The sequence below is a fragment of the Buceros rhinoceros genome, unplaced genomic scaffold (genome assembly GCF_000710305.1).
Source record: "Buceros rhinoceros silvestris isolate BGI_N320 unplaced genomic scaffold, ASM71030v1 scaffold162, whole genome shotgun sequence".
Classification (NCBI taxonomy): Eukaryota; Metazoa; Chordata; class Aves; order Bucerotiformes; family Bucerotidae; genus Buceros; species Buceros rhinoceros.
In genome coordinates, this window is record NW_010400424.1 from 29,229 (window position 1) to 35,848 (window position 6,620).

Genomic DNA, 6,620 nt, shown 5'->3' on the forward strand with positions numbered 1-6,620 from the left:
TGAACCGATCAAGGGTTCGCAGTATATCCTTGTTACTGAGTTGGTCTCTGGGGAGCTGGAAAAATGAAAAGAAATCGTGTGGCTTTGATCACCTTTCCTCTATGCCAAGAGGGAGAAAGGGAAGAACACGATCCTGCCTCCTTTGTAGTGCTTTCCTCACCCACTTTCCACTGAGCACAATTAACAAACTAAAGAATTTGCTCTCAGAGGTGCTCATCCCAGACACAGTTTATTTTATATCCATAAAGGAAGAACTGTCCGCCAAGTGATGATGGCTTATATCTACTCCATCCCCCTCCATACCTTACTCCAGCTCTCCTGAACATTTTTTTGGTGACTGATTGAGAAACTCCTGGAAGAGCATCAACTTTTACATGCACAAATGCACGTACCCATTCACACGTGCACATACGTCTTCGGTAGACCTCAGATTGTAAGTAGCTGCAAGTTTATCCAATGTCCTGAAAATTATGGTAGCAGAAATGTGGATTAAACCCCATTCTTAACGCAATTACCATCTTCCTAGTCGTACATTCAAGATTAGAGGAAAATAAATAAGTGACATCATTAAAATACCATGGTTGTGCTGGGCCTGAGGAACAGGAAGGAGTAATTTAGGATAGTTTACGTCACCAATCAGTACGTATCTTTACTCTCAGTTTACTCTCACAAACAAGTTGCTCTGTGGAAGCTCCTACACTTGGGGGTTTTGTCCTTTCCTGTTGCCTTGATCCAGAGCTGGAGTGAGCTTTCAGCAGCCGTGCATCCTTAGGCTACCGTGACCATTCTTCTCTCTTTCTTGGATTGAAGAACCAAGCAGCAGAAAGATTATCAACACCAGTTCCTTAGACCTACAAACACCAGTTTCCTAGATCTGATGAATTACGAATATTTGTGCTGCTTCTCAGCGAGTGTTTTTTCATTGGTTGGTGTTTGTCTCCATGAGCTTAGGCTTTGTGCTTAAATGGTTGGTTTAACTGATAAGTTTCAGTCTTTGAAAGAAACTCAACTGCATGTTTTTAAGAACTTCTTTATAGCGCCCAACACTCTGCTGCCACTTCAGAGCACTTGAGAAGGTGCTTCCATCCGAGTGCGTGGCTACAGGACAGAGGGCCAGACGCTTTTGGCTTGTGAGCTACACACCATAATCAGAGACCTTCTGGAAACACTCCAAAACTTCTGAGGCATTCGGGGGAACAAGAGGAGCTTCAGGAATGGCCGAAAGGTGGTGCCTTCTCAGGGGGCTTCCCACTGCTTCATTGTGATAGCAGGGAACGGGCTGGGCACCGAGACTCTAAGTGAACCCTGTCACGTCGCCCTGACTTGCTTTCCCACTGCTGAGGATTGTTTTTTTTTTTGTAATGCAGAGTCGGTGCTAAAGTGGTTTTGCCACCCGTGTCCTTTGATTTTGTTTTAAACTCCTAAACTTTTTGGTTTAACCTAGTGTTAAGGAGGAGAAGGCAGGATGCTTCTATAAGGAAAAAACAGAGACATAGTGTGAGACATCAATACTGGTAAGGAACATGGCAAGACAGAAGAGGTGGGAATTCTCTCCTGGAAGAGGATTGACCACTTTTAAGTAGCACACCAAAATTTTTCATCTTGTGTAGTGATCTCGAGCTGAGACTGCGGCAGTGGGGCATCTTATTCCCTCCCTGTCCGATGGAAAAGCGTGCTACCGTCGCCATCCTATTTAATTTCACCGCAGTCCCTTTATATGCACTTTCTCAATACTTTTGAAAGACTTTTTTTTTTTTTAAAGATTTTTGAAAGAAAAATAATCCTTTTCACTGAAGTTTTCTTATATCTTCTCTTTTAAATGTGTTCGGTCTGTTACTATGGGAACATTGAGGCCTTTGGTTCTTAAAAATACACCAGTTTGGCCCTATCTTTTCTCCTTTATCCTGTGATAAAGTCTTGCATTTATCCCTGTTTTGTGCAAGAAAATTTATTCTCTGTGAGTAATCTAGAGTACCCAAAATCATTATAGAAAAGAATTAGAAATAAATATTATTTTTTACATTCTGAGGTTGACTCCTGAATTTTGATCGACCTTGTTATTATTTGGGTTTTTTTAAACCATGAATATTGTGATAATAGCTTTTGGATTTCCCAGGTATTTACACTTCATGGCATTGATCCCGAAAGCTTTTCTTTGGGGATGGTTGGTTGGTCTGTGGAGATCTGCTTCTCCACCAGAAGCAGTGGGACTCGCTTTAATATACGCAGGACTCAACCCGAGCAAAGGAAATTTCAGAGGCGGAACTAGAGGCTGTAAACAAGCAAATAATCCAGGGGATTTTCTGATGACGATGATGCACACGCCCATTTGTACAATCGTAGCTCAAATACTACATTTCCGAGAACTTTTCAGAGAAGAAGCAGGTGTCTCCGTATCTACACAAACCTTTAGCCTGAACAGTGTCTTATGTATTATGGAACACTGCTGTTAATTTGGCATGGTAGAAAAATTCCTCTCAAACGAGGATCAAGGGTAAAGAGGAGTATCAGCACTTCCAGTCTATGCGATCAGTCTTTTGTCAGACAATAGGTTTTGTGTTTCTAGAACAAACACAACTGAAATCAGCCGACTGGCTCGTAATTAGGCTCCTTTCCAAAAGTAATCCATTAATACGATAGCTGCCCAAATCCCAGTTCAACTGAATTTCACCGACGGTGGTTTTTTGCACCAAAAGCATTAAGCTTGAACTAGTGAAAAACGCACAACATGTGCGTTCAGTTAAGGAGTAATTAGATACTCAATCACCCTTCCATCACACTAGGGATTATCCAAGGAAGAAGAGAGATACTACTCGCTGCAACATATAAAACACTTTTCTTAATTAGTTGAGCACTAATTGAGATTGAGAGGGTGTCACTGTGTCACAGCATTAGTTTGCCTACACAGAACCTTCAGAACGCAAAATTTTGGGCTTCTTTTGAGCTTCCTCGTTCAGATTTTTCAGTCTAATTCCCTGATGCAGTATCTTCTGTCCGTGCAAGAAGAACCTTCCTGTTCACTTCAGGGAGGGGGTTGCTCCCTGCACCCTGGTATCAGTAGCCCGCTGAAAAAAATGCCAAGAGTTTTTCCAGAGATGGAGAACAACTTCATATTATTACATGGGGATTTATATTACACCTTTATACCAAAGCCTGGGAAGAGCTGGGTATACTCTGTGCTGTTACACGGAGCGTAAGTGTGGCTAAACCCAGCTGCTTTGTGGAGGACTTAGAGCCTGCCTTAGAAGGAAGCTGGCAGGAAGTTCTCCAGGTTGGCCATCGAATGGTCCTGCTGCCAGATGCCGTGACGTCAGGGTGTATCGGATGGTAACCAGGGAGCACGTGGTAGTCCTGGCACAGATGGTCTCGAGGGTAGACACTGGGTTCTTAACAGCACAGCTGGTGACCAATGGCCCCTGCACTCCCCTCTGTTTTAAGAGAAACCGAGGAAACTCTCTGGAGATGTGTTGGCTTTTCCTGCCAGCAACTGTAGCCCCAGGTGACCATTTGCACCCAAGCACTTAGGGATTTTTTATGCGTTTTTTGTGTTTTTTACGTTTTTTTTACTGAGCTATAGTTAGCAGTAGAATAACCACAGGAAAAATGAGAGTATTATTAGTACAAGAGAATGAAGTGGTTTGGCGCTCTCACACCTGAACTGAGAGCACCGGGGCAACCTGAGCAGCTGGAGGTTATTCTGATGCACAGGAGTATGAGCTGCCGTGAAACCAAGTATTGATTTATCTCTGCTGCTAACGAATAAGTATATTACTACTGTTAGAAGGGACAAGTTCGGTGACTGCTTTCTATCTCCTGGGCCCACCTGACCGCCGTGAGAGCTGCAGACTCAGCGCTTCACTTGGTAGGGCCAATAAAGTAGGAAACGGTAAAAATTTCTCTGTGACCAGTGTATTTTCTTTTCTAATTTACCGCTCTGCTCTCCACGTTGGAATCAATTACCTGATTGATTCAGAAAGCCACTTGTAAAGCTCTGTTTCAAGTTAATAATTTTACCACTGCATTTAACTTTGCATTTTTATTGCCGTTTCCTCCATGGCTAGTAAATCTTCCAGCACTGGCTTTACCCTAAAAGAGAAGAATCAGGAGCATTATGCCGCTGCAGTATATACCCCGAAAGTGCCCCCACCTGCCGTCACGAAATCCCAGCTTTTAGTTCTCCCTGTCTCCCTGGCTGGACATAAACAGTCTTTCAGACCCACTGTGGAGGAATTTCAGTAACATAATTGTTCCATTCTCTTTTCAGAGAGGGGGAAGACAATGCTCCCACAGTGCCCTCAGATGAGAAATGGAAACTTGTGAGGCTGCTGCTTCGGTTGAACCACAAAGCCTGTATTGTTTGTCTTCATCTAATTCAGCCTTGATAGACAGCCCTGACGGTTGGTCTGTCCGCACGGTCCAGTGAAATTCTGGGAATGGGGCTGTCCATTAAAAGAAGAAAACACATTAAATCTTCCAGCTCACACTGTTAACTGGTTTTAAATGGGAATTATCATTGCTTATATAGTTTCTTTGCCGTAGCATTCAATAACGGTCTGTGATCCAAGTAGTGCTAATTTTAAGCTCGGTATGATTGTTAATGTGTAGAAATACTCATTACTGTTTTGAATGTGAGGTTTAATTTCATTCTGTATCATCTCTCGTGCTGCCAGTAACCGTCTTTTCCGTAGAGGGGAGGTACATTCTATAAAGCTAATAAAAACATTGTTCGCAGAGTGCATTATGCAAATTCAGAGTTAATTTGGGGGCAGAGAGGAGCACTTCTCTGCCAGAGCTATGCACTTTGCATGGTTTACCTGAATACAGCTGAGTGACATTCGCATTTCTAGGAACCTTACTGAAATAAAGGACAGTTCTGAAATAAGGAAAATGAACCTGTGTCACAATAAGCAGAGTCATCTGGATTATTTTCTACTTGGTGAGTCATGGAACTTTGAAAGAAACACTCAACTCAGGCAGAAAATCTTCATCTTTTGTTCTCCTGCGAATTATGACAGTTCTGTTTGTTCTGTGCGTTGCTGAGGGTGGTGGCCTGGGGAGCTGCTCTGCATGTCCTGAGCTCGCTGCGCAGCGTGGGGGTTGCCACGCTGGGCCACACATGACACGTCTGACAGAACAGATGAGGGAGCGGGAGTCTAAGCCAGCTCGTCAAGCTCATGGATTCTGATGCCTGCAAAAGATCTGGAGGACAGAGCCAGTAATGTGGTGGGCAGTAGCTTTGATCACCACAGCTATCCGTGAGGTCCACTGTACTAGCGCGAGGGGGGCAGGTTTGTGCAGAGAGCTCGCTGAGTGGAGAACGCCGGAGGCACAGATGGCAAGCTGCAGGCTGGGGCACAATGGAGACGCAAACCGAGGGTGCACAAAGGGGAGGTTACTCCCTTGGAACAGGTCAGTGGGTCATCAATCACAAAGTCATCGCCAGGCACCGGTAAATGCAGTGTCAGAAGGAGTGTTTTATCCATCTCGTCCAGGATTATGGGAGACCTGCTGCTGAATAACGAGTTACCTGTTCTCCAAGTCATTTATGTGTGTATTAGGAACAGCAGAAACCGTAGCACAAACCCACGCCACAGTGAGCTGAGTGAGGCGGAGTGGATGCTGCTGACTACTTCCCGTGGTCATAACTGCATCCCGCAGAAACACGCTCTTGCCTTGGAGAGACGCGTGGCTGCCCTTGGCAGCACACGTGGCAATAAATGCGCAGGAAAGGGCAGCAGGCAGCCCACGTGAAGTCATCTGTTTGTGTTGGGCTTGGCGGAGTAGCAACCGGCAAACTGCTCCTCCGGCCTGTAGAAGGTTGTATTTCTTAGGGTTATGTTTAAGGAAGCCCCTCACTAGCTTATGCCCAACTTTAATGAAGTGTAACCCCGTTATCGAGCCAAGGGCTTCAGGATTTCAGTGCTTGCCATCTGCAGTGCCCTCAGCACTTCCTCAATGTCCGTGTAGCAGCTTCACTGGCTGCTGTGCCCCCTCCTGCAGCAATGACTCCCCAAGGAGCAGCAGCCAGAGCCCAGCACTAGTCACCAGAGCCCGGCCTCCCGCCTTGGGAGTCCACGTCTTGCTGTAGGGCCGGGAGGAGCCTCCACCTCAGTTCTACTGCTGGACTGTCTGCAGTGTTTGACAGGAGCTGGGTAACACGTCCTAGTTGTCAGGTGTGGTGCTAAAATCTTGAAATAAACCAACCCAAAATAAAGCCCCGTGAGGTGGAAATCAACTGGCTTCTGCTAGTTGAAGACCTGTATTCCTGTCTCCGTGCGCCCAGCCATGAAGGAACCTCCCAGAGCGGAGTGAGCCCTGTTCCCAACCTGGCAATGCCCAGGTTTCACCCGCAGCTCATCGGGAAGATCTTTTCCCTTTGCACACAGCGCGTTATTAACTACTGAGCGTTAACCGAGGGGAACTGTAGGATTAATATGGCAAATATTGACACTATGATGGAATCTGAACTAGATTTACTCTCTAAATAAACATGTCCCTTATCTTGGAGCTGGCTGACACTACCCCGGCTGTGAAATGCAGCTACATTGCAAAGCAAATGATGTAACGTCTCCGCCAAAAAGTCCATTATTTCCCTTTCCTGTGCTGCCTTCCTGTGTTTG

At 45.3% G+C, this 6,620-nt stretch overlaps 1 protein-coding gene across 1 annotated transcript in view; it reads left to right on the top strand.

The window, feature by feature from the left end:
* CA8 (carbonic anhydrase VIII) overlaps positions 1-4,734 on the top strand; it is a 30,874-nt gene extending 26,140 nt beyond the window's left edge. The window contains exon 8 of the mRNA XM_010131828.1: positions 4,265-4,734. The gene's annotated coding sequence lies outside the window, so the exon portion shown is untranslated. The remainder of the gene's footprint in view (positions 1-4,264) is intronic.
* The last annotated feature ends 1,886 nt before the right edge of the window (positions 4,735-6,620 follow it).